Source organism: Hyperolius riggenbachi, chromosome 2 (assembly GCF_040937935.1).
Source record: "Hyperolius riggenbachi isolate aHypRig1 chromosome 2, aHypRig1.pri, whole genome shotgun sequence".
In the NCBI taxonomy this organism is placed as follows: Eukaryota; Metazoa; Chordata; class Amphibia; order Anura; family Hyperoliidae; genus Hyperolius; species Hyperolius riggenbachi.
Window position 1 is genome coordinate 90,434,064 of NC_090647.1, and position 13,439 is coordinate 90,447,502.

The window sequence follows — 13,439 nt, forward strand, 5'->3', positions numbered from 1 at the left end:
TTCTTGCACATTTTTTAGCATCAATATTACAGACTGATATGCATTACTAAAAAATGCACAGAAGCGCACAAGTGTGCTGAGGCCCTTAGATTACCAAATACTGAGGCCCTGTATTACAAAGAAATAAAAAATGACCACTTCAGAAACACTTATTCTTTTTCAAAAATGTGATCATGCAATAGATATAGCTTCTGCCAAGTTAACATTAAAAATGCGGAGAACTTGATGAGTTGCCAAGACCAGAGACAGCATAAACTCTCCCAAAAAGTTCACCTGTTACTAATTCAGGCATAAAAAGGGGATTTCTGAATTTTTTAGAGGTGACAGCAGATTAATTATCAATCTTATGGGCCTATTAATACCTTGCAGATTTATAATTTGCCATGAAGCATTGCTTATGGCATTACTTTGAAAACAATAAATCAGTCTATTTATAAAAAGGTAGTACCATCCATGGTTGCAGGTTCCTATTGACTTGAATGAGTCATTTCATATGACAGTTCAGCAGGAGAGTATCCAACCCACCACTGAGCGAGCTGGCCACAACTGTTGGGTCAGACCTGTGAGCAGAAGAGGCTTTTATTTGCTTCTGATTCTGATCACAAGCTTCTCTGTGGTCACTTAGACTTGAATAGCATTAGTCAACTTTCAGGTGGTGAAACTATTATTTAAAAAGTGGTGCAGTAACGGCAGTCTGAAAAGATCACAAGTGTGACAGTGATTAGTTGCTCAGTAATTACTTGATTACAAGTCAGTCTGCTAAATTGTCCTGTAAGTGGCATGGTTATTAACTTGTTTCAGTGAATAGTAAATATGCCTTCAAATGACAGTAGACCAGTCTTATACTGTTTCATATTTGTTTTTTCTTTTTTCTTTTTTTTTTTTTTTTGCTGTGTTTAACACATTAGCAGCTTCAATAGCATTATTTCCTTTGAGATAAATACACTGCTTTTGACCTCCGTCAGCAGAACTCTTTGTGCTGTAAATTCTTGGAATGCTTTGATCTCTCTCTGCTAGCAGAAAACATAGACACTGAAAACTGAAGTCCTCTGTTATTGTCTCACACTGACCCCTAGTATTAAAGATTGGATCACATCCGCACCAATGGATTCTAGCCTTGAGACCTTTAGGGACCAGCTGCATGTGTCTTGTCCAGCAGTCAAACTGACGATTGAAAGTAGTCAGGATAGGGTGAGCTTTTTAGACACCTGGGTGATTAGACGGGAAGATCATCTAGTCACAGATCTCTTCACTAAACCAACTGACAGAAACTCAATTCTCCATTTTGCCAGTTTTCATGTTCCCCATATTAAGGCTAATATCCCTAAGGGACAATACAAAAGGATTGAACGTATCGTAAGTGATCCTACCACTAAGGCACTCCGTCTGGAAGAAATGAAATATACATTTTTGGCCAGGGGTTATCCCATTACATGTTTGGTAAATGATCCTAAGATGCGAACTGGCAAAAGGTGGAGAGTTGGGCAGAAACAGACTAGGGTTGAATGTAGAGATAGGGTGGCCTGTGTTACCACATACAACGTTCTTTCTGAGGAGATATCAGGTATTATCAACAAATTTTGGCCAATGTTAAGAGAGGGACTGCCATATGTTCGAGAATTTCATAACCATCCCCTTATGTCTTACAAACGAGCACCCTCTTTGAGGGACATTCTAGTAAAGAGTGACATAGGTCCAGAGAAAAAACAGGGATCAGTGAGGAATGGGACTTTTCCATGTTTGGGTTGTCACCTCTGCAGTTTTATCTGCAGGGGTGACACCTTTACCCATCCCAGCAGGGGCACTAAATTTAAGATACAGGGTCTGTTTACTTGTGACTCTAGATATGTTGTTTATATGTTGAAGTGCCCTTGTGGGATGGGGTACGTGGGAAAAACTACCCAGGCCTTGCAGGATAGAATGGCATCCCACAAGTCCAATATAAGAACTAAAAACATGGATTTGTCAGTATCTGAGCATTTTGTAACCCATCATAATAGCTTGACACAACTAAGGGCCGGTTCACACTTGCGGTTCCCTGCCAAACGGACCGGATGACCTGACCGGATCCGGACCGGATCCGGATCAGGACCGTACGGTTCTGATCCGGATCCGATCCGGATCTGGTCAGGTTGCATCAGGTGTTCATCAGGATGCGATCCGGATCCGTTTGGCAAAAGATAGTAGAAACCGAATAAAAATGTTGGGGTCTGGGAGGTCAGCAGAAGGTGGACCTGTGGAATCAGGCCCTCCGCTGTTTAGCACTCACCTCCACCTCCGACATACTGCCAACATCTCCAGCACGTTTAAAGTCACTGCTGCTCCACTCCAAAATGCTTGCCCATGTGTCCCCATCCAAAATCGCCGCTACAATACGCATAGGAAGTGGGGTAGAACATCCGGATTTTATAGCCAGTGTGTTGTGCGCTCTCCGGTTCTCATTGGTTTGTATTGGCCGGATGGTGCAGTCCGGCTCCGCTCCGGATACGGCTGCCGAAGGAGCCGGACCAAAAAATAGCGCATGTTGGGTCTTATGCCGGAGTCCGGATCCGGTCCGGGTCCGGACGAAACGGACGCATGTGAACGGACGCATAGGCTTTCATTGCTATGCCGTGCGTCCGTTCCGTCCGTTCTGCATGCGGTCCGGCTCCGGCATGGCGATTCCGGACGGCGACCGCTAATGTGAACCGGGCCTTAGGGTGCAGGTTTTGGAAGGAATCCCAATCCAGAGGAGAGGGGGGGGGGGGGGGGATAGACATAAACTGCTGCTTAAACGTGAGAATTATTGGATTAAAAGACTGGAGACTCTAGAGCCTAAAGGACTAAATAGAGAATATGATTTAAGTAACTTGTTATGAGACTATAGCTGTTAAAAGCTTTTTGCTCATGTCATATATTGTTATATTGATATGTAATTTTTGTCATCTAGCAGGTAGAGCAAGTGACACAGGAATGGGGCCATATGTGAGAAACAGTGGGATTCTCTCAGTATATATGTTTCGATATCGTGAGTAGCCAGTAGAGGTGCACCATTTTGTTGCACGCTCTACAAATCTTATATATATGCTGATATTTTATTTTATTTTGGCTACAATATGTTGTGTTATGGAATATGAGTATCTAATAAGTAAATGCCTCCTGAGTAGTTAACCAAACGGATAGGTCCGCTCAAGGGCTGTCCGGTTGGGTACGTTTTCACGAGTGGACACATGTAGCCTCCGCCTGATTGGTTGGAGGCCTTTTAGTGGGGACGTCCACTTCTGTTTTAGTGCGGACGCTGTAGGCGCCGCACTGATTGGTTTGGGAGACGGGAGCGCTGCTTGATACCATAGTCCTAAGAGCAGACGCTGTCGGCGCCTCACGGATTGGCTGGAGTTTGTGGCCTGTCTGATGTAATCTATAGTCCTTAGTGCGGACGCTGTAGGCGCCGCACGGATTGGCTGAGATACATTCAGTTTCAGGAGCGGACGCTGTCGGCGCCGCACAGATTGGCTAGAATTTGTGGGCCGTCTGATGTATTCCACAGTCTCTCTTGCGGACGCTATAGGCGCCGCACGGATTGGCTGGGATTCATTTAACTTCAGAAGCAGGTGCTGTCGGCGCGCTGCGGCAGGGGTGCAGCTAAGGTTTTTGTGGCCCCAAGCGGACTGTAGGAAGTGGCTCTATCCTGCGCCGCTTCGAAAAATTAGTGTGGCTATCCCGCATAAGTGGGCGTGGCCATGACATGTGGGTGGAGCTGGAGGGCAGATTGGGGCGGGGCTGTTTGCGGGAAAAATGGATGTGGGGGTGATTGAGGCGCGCGCAGCGCGCCGCGCCGAAAGATGAATTTGGCCATGACATTGTATGGGCGGAGCTTAACCGTGGCACAGCAAATATAGCCAACTATGACCATTAAATAATAAATGCAGCAACAGTTACCCCAGACACCAGAAAATAAAAACACAATTTGTGCAACATTTCAGCAGAAAACAAACGCAATTTGTGCAACATTTCAACAGAAAACAAACAGAATTTGGGCCACATTTCAGCAGAAATCAAACGCAATTTGGGCCACATTTCAGCAGAAATCAAACGCAATTTGGGCCACATTTCAGCAGAAATCAAACGCAATTTGGGCACATTTTCAGCAGAAATCGAACGCAATTATGGCACATTTTCAGCAGAAATCAAACGCAATTAGGGCCACATTTCAGCAGAAATCAAACGCAATTTGGGCACATTTTCAGCAGAAATCAAACGAAATTAGGGCACATTTTCAGCAGAAATCAAACGCAATTTGGGCACATTTTCAGCAGAAATCAAACGCAATTAGGGCACATTTTCAGCAGATATCAAACGCAATTAGGGCACATTTTCAGCAGAAATCAAACACAATTAGGGAACAGTTCAGCAGAAATCAAACGCAATTAGGGCACAGTTCAGCAGAAATCAAACACAATTAGGGCACAGTTCAGCAGAAATCAAACACAATTAGTGAACAGTTCAGCAGAAATCAAACACAATTAGGGCACAGTTCAGCAGAAATCAAACACAATTAGCGAACAGTTTAGCAGATATCAAACGCAATTAGGGCACATTTTCAGAGCTGCAAAAAGAAAAGAATTTACTCACCTGGCACTGGCAGAAGTCTTCTCTCCCCGTCTCCTCTCCTGGCTGGCTCTCACGGAACTCCCTCCCTCCTCCAATCTCCCGCGCTGATTGAATCAGGGCTACGGGAAGATGGCCACCCGAAGCCCTGTACTGGAGGCATAAATAGTCTCCAGAGCAGGGCTTCGGCGGCAGCCATCTTCCCGTAGCCCTGCCCTGCTCTGCCAGCCCCACGGGGCTGCGGGAAAACAGTGACGTCACGCCGACGTCACTGAGCCGCCGAGGCCCCTACGATCTTGAGGCCCCAAGCGGCCGCTTGGTTCGCTTTATGCCTCGCGGCGCCCCTGCGCTGTGGATAGGCTGGAGGTAGAGGGAGTGCTCCAATGCGGAAAATATGCGGAAGTCGGCAGGGCTTGGGATCAGCCGACTCCGCTTCATAACACCTAGGGGCACGATGACTGGATCAATCTAATAGATGTGTATTACATGTCTTGGGTTGAGTAAGAAGTGCTTTTGGTGTGATACTATGCAGATCCGCTGGAGCCTCCCAAACCTGATCAGCCTGACGCAAGTTTTCTCTGCTGTTTCTCACATGATGATCCCTGTATTGTTTACAAACATTAGGTCTGTTTAGAAACATTAGATCTATTTTCATTGGTCCATGCAGGTGGTAATATGCATATATGCAAATTGTTGGAGGCAGTTGTAGTTCTCTATCAGGTCCTCCAGAGGAGTATATAAAGGGCAATGTTGTTGTGAATATGACAGTGTGCATTGGAACCATTCTGAGGAAGGAGTGTATCCGAAACGCCGTGCGTCAATGGTGACCCGGCACACTTTTTACTTTTGCCTATGATGTTTTAAAGAGCTTCAATAAATACTTATATTTTAGACGGTGCGGACCCTTTCAACTGAGATTCACACTGACCCCTAGTGACATGTGGCCATAATACACATTGCAGCAGAACTTATTTGAAGCAAAGAACTGAAACAAACAAGAAATAAAAAAATGTGCTAAAATAAATTGGCCTGGAGCACTTGCAAGCTTCTAAATAAATTGGCCGCTAAAGGGTTAATGTTTTAGAGCAAAAATGTAATTTTAAATTTTAGCTTACTTTAACATTATTATCTATTCCAGAGGCAGAGAAGAATGTCATAAATCAGATGGCATCATTTAGAGGAGGTCACCAATAACACTGGTGTAATAATGTACCTAAAGGTTTAAAGCCTATGCAGGCTTTCGGACATTTAGCTTAACATTTTATCTGCCCCACAGGATTAGTAAAAGAAGAACTTAAGTCAAGCAGAAAAAGCAGTCAGTAGTGATATTGCTTACAGCACATCTCCAGGGTTATTACATAAAAAGGGTGGGGTGGTTGGGGGGGGGGGAGGGGGGATCTGTAGGTAGAAAAGCCTCCCATTTATGATGCTTTAGTCCATATCTTGTCCTGCTGCCACAGAACAGTGGTTGAGAACTTTTAGATGCATTTTCCAAAATGGCTGCCACATCCCATCTTCCCCAGTAAGAAATATTTTAGGAAAATGAGGGGAGCAGCTTTGTTTAACCGGCCTGTCTCTACTCTTGTTATTTTACCTGTGATTATAAATGGTGGAACATTCCTTCCAACACTGGGGAAGAATAAAGAAGAGCAAGATGGGCGTCCTACTGGAGTAGTAAGTATTCTGTTCTCCTTTCAGGCGTTTGTTGTTGTTGTGGATGGAGATCTTCTTTAACCACTTTACCCCCACGCGTACGAATTTCTCCGTCCCTTATTCCATCCTTTAACCCCCAGGGACAGAGAAATCTATACTTTACGCGCTCCCGCCGCTGCCCGCGCCCCCGCCCGCTCTAGCGCGCACTCCCGCCGGTAAACACGCCGCCCGCCGCTGGCCCGGAGATCAATGAATGGGAAAATCCATTCCCGTTCGTTGATCTAAGCCCCGCAATGATCCACTGCTTATCCGATAAGCAGCGCGATCATTGTGAAAAAAAAAAAACTAGCCTCCTAGTACTTCCTGCAAGGGTCCGGAAGGAAGCTTGCAGGTTGTATTAAACAAAAAGTTACTGTTGCCATCTTGTGGCCAAATAGTAAATTACACCCTAAAGCATTTTTTACATAGAAATAAATTAGTGTTACACAAAAAATTAACTCCTTACCTCCCACACTCCCCATTTTTTTTTTTTTTTTTGTAATTAGAAAAAAAATAAAAAAATTTACAATTAAAAAAAATACAGAAATAGTTACCTTAGGGACTAGAGTTGGGCCGAACGGTTCGCCTGCGAACGGTTCCATGCGAACTTCAGTGGTTCGCGTTCGCGTCCCGCAGGCGAACCTTTGCGGAAGTTCGGTTCGCCCCATAATGCACATGGAGGGTCAACTTTGACCCTCTACATCACAGTCAGCAGGCCCAGTGTAGCCAATTAGGCTAGACTAGCCCCTGGAGCCCCACCCCCCCTTATATAAGGCAGGCAGCGGCGGCCATTACGGTCACTCATGTGCTGCCTGCGTTAGTGAGAGTAGGGCGAGCTGCTGCAGACTGTCTCTCAGGGAAAGATTAGTTAGGCTTAACTTGTTCCTGTCTGGCTGCATACCTGTTCTGTGAACCCACCACTGCATACCTGTGCTGTGAACCCACCACTGCATACCTGTGCTGTGAACCCACCACTGCATACCTGTTCAGTGAACCTGCCACTGCATACCTGTTCTGTTCAGTGGACCCGCCACTGTATACCTGTTCATTGAACCCACCACTGCATACCTGTGCTGTGAACCCACCACTGCATACCTGTGCTGTGAACCCACCACTGCATACCTGTGCTGTGAACCCACCACTGCATACCTGTGCTGTGAACCCACCACTGCATACCTGTTCAGTGAACCCACCACTGCATACCTGTGCTGTGAACCCACCACTGCATACCTGTTCAGTGAACCTGCCACTGCATACCTGTTCTGTTCAGTGGACCCGCCACTGTATACCTGTTCATTGAACCCACCACTGCATACCTGTGCTGTGAACCCACCACTGCATACCTGTTCTGTGAACCCACCACTGCATACCTGTGCTGTGAACCCACCACTGCATACCTGTTCAGTGAACCTGCCACTGCATACCTGTTCTGTTCAGTGGACCCGCCACTGTATACCTGTTCATTGAACCCACCACTGCATACCTGTGCTGTGAACCCACCACTGCATACCTGTTCTGTGAACCCACCACTGTGTTCAGTAAACCTGCCACTGCATACCTGTTCTGTGAACCCGCCACTGTATACCTGTTCTGTTTAGTGAACCCGCCACTGTATACCTGTTCTGTTTAGTGAACCCGCCACTGCATACCTGTTCTGTTCAGTGGACCCGCCACTGTATACCTGTTCAGTGAACCCGCCACTGCATACCTGTTCTGTTCAGTGGACCCGCCACTGTATACCTGTTCAGTGAACCCGCCACTGCATACCTGTTGTGTTCAGTGAACCTGCCACTGCATACCTGTTCTGTGAACCCGCCACTGTATACCTGTTCTGTTTAGTGAACCCGCCACTGCATACCTGTTCTGTTCAGTGGACCCGCCACTGTATACCTGTTCAGTGAACCCGCCACTGCATACCTGTTCTGTTCAGTGGACCCGCCACTGTATACCTGTTCAGTGAACCCGCCACTGCATACCTGTTGTGTTCAGTGAACCTGCCACTGCATACCTATTCTGTGAACCCGCCACTGTATACCTGTTCTGTTTAGTGAACCCGCCACTGCATACCCGTTCTGTTCAGTGGACCCGCCACTGTATACCTGTTCAGTGAACCTGCCACTGCATACCTGTTCTGTTCAGTGGACCCGCCACTGTATACCTGTTCAGTGAACCCGCCACTGCATACCTGTTGTGTTCAGTGAACCTGCCACTGCATACCTGTTCTTTGAACCCGCCACTGTATACCTGTTCTGTTTAGTGAACCCGCCACTGTATACCTGTTCTGTTTAGTGAACCCGCCACTGCATACCTGTTCTGTTCAGTGGACCCGCCACTGTATACCTGTTCAGTGAACCCGCCACTGCATACCTGTTCTGTTCAGTGGACCCGCCACTGTATACCTGTTCAGTGAACCCGCCACTGCATACCTGTTGTGTTCAGTGAACCTGCCACTGCATACCTGTTCTGTGAACCCACCACTGTATACCTGTTCTGTTTAGTGAACCCGCCACTGTATACCTGTTCTGTTTAGTGAACCCGCCACTGCATACCTGTTCTGTTCAGTGGACCCGCCACTGTATACCTGTTCAGTGAACCCGCCACTGCATACCTGTTGTGTTCAGTGAACCTGCCACTGCATACCTGTTCTGTGAACCCGCCACTGTATACCTGTTCTGTTTAGTGAACCCGCCACTGTATACCTGTTCTGTTTAGTGAACCCGCCACTGCATACCTGTTCTGTTCAGTGGACCCGCCACTGTATACCTGTTCAGTGAACCCGCCACTGCATACCTGTTCTGTTCAGTGGACCCGCCACTGTATACCTGTTCAGTGAACCCGCCACTGCATACCTGTTGTGTTCAGTGAACCTGCCACTGCATACCTGTTCTGTGAACCCGCCACTGCATACCTGTTCTGTTTAGTGAACCCGCCACTGTATACCTGTTCTGTTTAGTGAACCCGCCACTGTATACCTGTTCAGTGAACCCGCCACTGCATACCTGTTGTGTTCAGTGAACCTGCCACTGCATACCTGTTGTGTTCAGTGAACCTGCCACTGCATACCTGTTCTGTGAACCCGCCACTGTATACCTGTTCTGTTTAGTGAACCCGCCACTGTATACCTGTTCTGTTTAGTGAACCCGCCACTGCATACCTGTTCTGTTCAGTGAACCCGCCACTGTATACCTGTTCAGTGAACCCGCCACTGCATACCTGTTGTGTTCAGTGAACCTGCCACTGCATACCTGTTGTGTTCAGTGAACCTGCCACTGCATACCTGTTCTGTGAACCCGCCACTGTATACCTGTTCTGTTCAGTGAACCCACCGCATCAGTGCGCATACCTGTGCAGTTAAGTGAACCCACCTACCTACGTGAGTGCACGCAGTGTGATATACCACTCCGTGCATACCCGATATGGACAAAACAGGTAGAGGAAGAGGTAGTGCCAGAGCCAGAGGAAGGCCACCCGGCAGGTCTGCGCGAGGTCGTGTAAATGTAATTTCGTGTGGACCTGGCCCACAGTACAGTGCTCGGAAGAAGGCACGTCCCATCACCTCCCAAGATTGTCAGGACGTGGTTGAGTATTTAGCGACACAGAACACCTCATCTTGCTCAGCCACCAGCGCTACTACTAGCACCACTTCCACTGCATTTGACACTTCGCAAGAATTATTTAGTGTTGAAATCACTGATGCACAGCCATTGTTGTTACAGCCAGATGAATTTTCACCAGCTCATATATTTGAGTTACCCGGCAACACTATGGATGTAACGTGTAAGGAGGATGAAGGACCTACTGATGGTGCATGTTTGGATTTGTCTGAGGCAAGCGAAGCTGGGCAGGATGATTACGATGATGACGATGATAGGGATCCTCTGTATGTTCCCAATAGAGGAGATGAAGAGGGGGACAGTTCAGAGGGGGAGTCAGAGAGTAGTAGGAGGAGAGAAGTTGCTGAAAGAAGCTGGGGCAGCTCTTCGTCAGAAACAGCTGGTGGCAGAGTCCGGCACCATGTATCGCCACCTATGTACAGCCAGCCAACTTGCCCTTCAGCATCAGCTGCTGAGGTCCCCATAGTGCCCACATCCCAGGGTGGCTCAGCGGTGTGGAAATTTTTTAATGTGTGTGCCTCAGATCGGACCAAAGCCATCTGTTCGCTCTGCCAACAAAAATTGAGCCGTGGAAAGGCCAACACTCACGTAGGGACAAGTGCCTTACGAAGGCACCTGGAGAAAAGGCACAAACAGCAATGGGATGGCCACCTGAGCAAAAGCAGCAGCAGCACACAAAAGCAAAGCCACCCTCCTTCTCCTCTTCCTCCTCCATCAGGTGCATTATCTGCTTCTGCCGCTTTCTCCCTTCCACCTTCACAGGCACCCTCCTCCACTCCGCCTCTGCCCTTGAGCGGTTCCTGCTCCTCTGCCCACAGCAGCAGTCAGGTGTCCGTGAAGGAAATGTTTGAGCGGAAGAAGCCAATTTCGGCCAGTCACCCCCTTCCCCGGCGTCTGACAGCTGGCGTGGCGGAACTGTTAGCTCGGCAGCTGTTACCATACCGGCTGGTGGACTCTGAGGCCTTCCGTAAATTTGTGGCCATCGGAACACCGCAGTGGAAGATGCCAGGCCGCACTTATTTTTCGAGAAAGGCCATACCCCAACTGCACCGTGAAGTTGAGAGGCAAGTGGTGTCATCTCTTGCGAAGAGCGTTGGGTCAAGGGTACACCTGACCACGGATGCCTGGTCTGCCAAGCACGGGCAGGGCCGCTACATTACCTACACAGCCCATTGGGTGAACCTGGTGGTGAACGATGGCAAGCAGGGCGCAGCGGACCAAATTGTGACACCTCCACGGCTTGCAGGCAGGCCTCCTGCCACCTCCTCTCCTCCTGCTACATGCTCTTCGCTGTCCTCCTCCTCCTTGGCTGAGTGGCAGTTCTCCTCTCCAGCTACACAGCCCCAGCTCCGCAGGGCCTATGCTGCATGCCAGGTAAGACGGTGTCACGCCATCTTAGACATGTCTTGTCTCAAGGCGGAGAGTCACACTGGAGCAGCTCTCCTGGCTGCTCTTAAGAAACAGGTGGATGAGTGGCTGACCCCGCACCACCTGGAGATAGGCAACGTGGTGTGCGACAACGGCAGCAATCTGCTTGCCGCTTTGCATATGGGGAAGCTGACACACATACCCTGCATGGCACATGTCATGAATCTAGTGGTTCAAAGATTTGTGGCAAAGTACCCTGGCTTAGCGAATGTCCTGAAGCAGGCCAGGAAGTTCTGTGGGCATTTGAGACGGTCTTACACAGCCATGGCACGCTTTGCGGAAATTCAGCGCAAAAACAACATGCCGGTGAGACGCCTCATTTGCGATAGCCAGACTCGCTGGAACTCCACCCTGCTCATGTTCTCCCGCCTGCTAGAACAGAAGAAAGCCGTGACCCACTACCTCTACAACTACAGTAGAATGAAACAGTCTGGGAAGATGGGGATGTTCTGGCCCGACAACTGGACACTGATGGAAAATGCATGCAGGCTCATGCGGCCGTTTGAGGAGGTGACCAACCTGGTGAGCCGCAGTGAGGGCACCATCAGCGACTTAATTCCCTACGCTTACTTCTTGTAACGTGCTGTGCGTAGAGTGGCGGATGAAGCTGTGAATGAGCGTGACCAGGAACCGTTACGGCAGGAACAGGCATGGGACCAATTTTCATCAGACCCAGCTGTTTCCTTTACACCTGCGGCAGCACAGAGGGGGGAGGAGGAGGAAGAAGAGAAGTCGTGTGCAGAAGACGAGTCAGACTCAGAGGATGATGAGCAAGGTGTTTCTTTGGGGGAGGAGGAGGGGACAGCGGCAGGAGAACAACCTCAGCAGGCATCGCAAGGGGCTTGTGCTGCTCAACCTTCCCGTGGTATTGTTCGCGGCTGGGGGGAGGAGGTTGACTTACCTGACGTCACTGAGGAAGAGCAAGAGGAGATGGAGGGTACTGGATCCGACTTTGTGCAGATGTCGTCTTTTATGCTGTCCTGCCTGTTGAGGGACCCCGTATAAAAAACCTCAAGGGGAATGACCTGTACTGGGTGGCCACACTACTAGACCCTCGGTACAGGCACAAAGTGGCGGACCTGTTACCAACTCACCGGAAGGTGGAAAGGATGCAGCACATGCAGAACCAGCTGTCAACTATGCTTTACAATGCCTTTAAGGGTGATGTGACGGCACAACGCCAGCAAGGTACCACTGCCACTAATACTCCTCGCGTGTCCACGCAGTCAAAGACAGGACGCTCCAGCGATCTCATGGTGATGTCGGACATGCGGACGTTTTTTAGTCCAACGCCTCGCCGTAGCCCTTCTGGATCCACCCTCCACCAACGCCTGGAACGGCAGGTAGCCGACTACCTGGCCTTAAGTGTGGATGTAGACACTGCTGTGAACAGCGATGAGGAACCCTTGAACTACTAGGTGCGCAGGCTTGACCTGTGGCCAGAGCTGTCCCAATTTGCCATCCAACTTCTCTCCTGCCCTGCCGCAAGCGTCCTGTCAGAAAGGACCTTCAGCGCAGCTGGAGGCATTGTCACAGAGAAGAGAAGTCGCCTAAGTCACAAAAGTGTTAAGTACCTCACCTTTATCAAAATGAATGAGGCATGGATCCCGGAGGGCTGCTGCCCGCCCCAAGACTAAGTCAGTCCCCGCACACACAGCATCTTTGCCTGCACGCCGTGTGACTGGCTGCCTGGCCTGCCCCAAGAAGACTAAGCCGCTCCCAGTCCCTCCACAGAGCATGTCTGCCTGCAGGCCGCTTGACTACCTTCTCCGCCACCACCAACAGGGTCCGGGACTCCAGGCGGATTGCTGAATTTTTTAGGCTGCTGCTAGCAGCGGCCGCTGTAATAATTTTTCTGGTGCGTGTACATGACTGCCTAATTTTTCTGGCTGCACTGCGGGCAGCTGCAACAACAAAAGAAAAAGGCATGTACATGCGCCCATTCCCCTTCGTGATCATTACCTTGCCGTGGTGAAGGGGCTTGCGTATCACAATGAAGCAATGACCGGCGCCTAGATGAGTGTCTCGGGGGGGCACACCCACGATAATAAGGTCGTTGCCTCATTGTGGTCAGACCAAATTTGATCAGCTGGACAGTCACTGTTCTGTCATTCAGCT